The sequence below is a fragment of the Protopterus annectens genome, chromosome 3.part1, assembly GCF_019279795.1.
Source record: "Protopterus annectens isolate FY-2018-M chromosome 3.part1, PAN1.0, whole genome shotgun sequence".
Classification (NCBI taxonomy): domain Eukaryota; kingdom Metazoa; phylum Chordata; order Ceratodontiformes; family Protopteridae; genus Protopterus; species Protopterus annectens.
Window position 1 is genome coordinate 1,817,005,291 of NC_056732.1, and position 2,295 is coordinate 1,817,007,585.

Genomic DNA, 2,295 nt, shown 5'->3' on the forward strand with positions numbered 1-2,295 from the left:
CCTACACCCAGAAGTAACACCCTGACACCTACAAGACAATTGCATTGGATGCTTATGCTAACCATTGCTAGATGTGTGGCTTTTGTAATCCATTTGCTCAATGTAGAACCTACAATGGGGAATACTGACATCTGTGCAGTGAGGAACACCTGGCTGAAGGCTCTGTAGTGCACAATTGAACTACCATCATATAGCTCAGATCCAGACATGTGGCCCATAACAGTGGTATGGACCATTCCAGGTGGTGGTGTACACATATTCATAAAGGCTACTCACATGTAAAGACCACTACTCCAGCATAACGCATCACAGATGAGTCAGGTACAGGTAACAGTGGCAAATGCTGTATTCTAGGTTGCAGCCTCATATACATCCATCACCTTGTCCCCAGACTACCAACACACATCCATATGTAGTATGACATAGTATGGTAGACCACCAGATAACCCTCGATTGGTGGACTGTACCTAGGCCTACATCAACAAGTACCCATATACAGACACAGCTGCATAATGTGTTATGCAATGCAATAATACCACTGTTTGTAACCAGCTCAGCTGTACACATACCAGGGTCCCTCCGATGTTGTCAGCATTAACACGGTCGACTATTGCTGTACACCAGTAAACAACACCCTCATGGTTGGATATGACCTAACTGTACCTGCCCTGGATATGTACATCCCACACTCATACAACATAAATGACATTACCATAGCTTTCGTTATCCTTTCTACATACAGGTGGCTACAGTCATTACACACATGCACATGACAAATAGCATGCTAACAGTGCATAAGGTTTGATATCTATGTTAAGAGAGGTAATACTCCCTCTTTACTGGTCACCCATGACACCTATCATATCATACAACACCCCATGTGGCATGTATGTCTTTAGATATTGCCACCTAATGCAATGCCTACAAACATACCCAAATAAGAGGATCGTAGGACCTACACAAGGCCTGTATTGACAGACTCAGAGAAATCCAGCTCTGCTCTGCATGTTCCTGAGTAGTCACAGGTGATATATTCATGACATGTACAGCCATGTGTGGCCACAGCTCCTACATATATCCCATGTCAACAATTGCAAGCCATGCATGCTGTGTGCTGTCTGGACATTAGCCTTAGTACCACAATAGCCAGTACATGCTGGGGTGAGATGTTTACAAGCTACAGACTTTGTACATGCTTGAATGCGTGTACTGCCTAGCTCTAACAGAGCACATTGCTGGCACTCTTCCAGTAAACATGAGGTGTGTGTGGCAAATATGATGTGCTCACTGTTGACCATTACAGTGCCCTGGCTTCACCATGGTACTGTCAAGTAACAGTTTGTAGGAGCATAACATGGAATAATGCTGTGTGTGTGTCTCGCTGATATGTGCTGTTGTCATATATGTACACTTGGCTACTCGGTGAAGGTGGTGGTGTCCTACCAGTACATGAATACAACATCCATTATGGTGTAATGCTCGGCTATGTTTCACACATGGTGTGGGGAAGGTGTGGAATGTATCCTCTTGACCTGCTAGTGCACTTACTGATGTAGACCACATATGTGTACATGTACTGATGTTTGTGTAGATTCCATATGTGTGCAGTGTCTGATGTCTGAAGGTGACTGTTATCTTAGTACATCATGCTGTTGCAATACAGCCTCAACATTGCCAACTGTATATGGTAATATGCTCTAGGTACAGTAAGCCGTACATGAGGTATGGACAGATATTTGGACATGACTACTAAGTGGTGGGGCTTCTTTGCAGATGAATGATAACTGAGGACAGCTCACTGGTGTGTTACAACCAGTCCTACAATAACCTGTGTAACTGCTAAGGTCAGGTTTTGTTAACTGTAGTGGAAGACAGACAATGTAGAATGCTGTAAGGGTGACACTGAAGGCAAACCTCATGACACCTGTAACAGTAATACATCCCCTGTGCATATATTATGCATATATCAGCACAGGTGGCAAAGGAAAGCATCAGTAAGCTTTGCACTGGATGCAATAGGGCTGTACTTCTGTAGTACCTATCATGAGATAGGCCGGTGTTTGATTCACAGTACTGGCATGTGTGGGTGCATGTGACCATATATGTCACGTATGGTTGGGAATACATCCCACATGTTATCACTCTCCTGAACACTGTTGTTGACACCAGTACAGAGTGAAGTGTAGAAAGAAAGGCATAGGCAGGTGGTTAAACCTCACACATGTAAAGTGTCTGTATGTGTGTGACATAGGTGTATATCTTTGTGAATGCCACAGTGTGTGTGTGTGTGTGTGT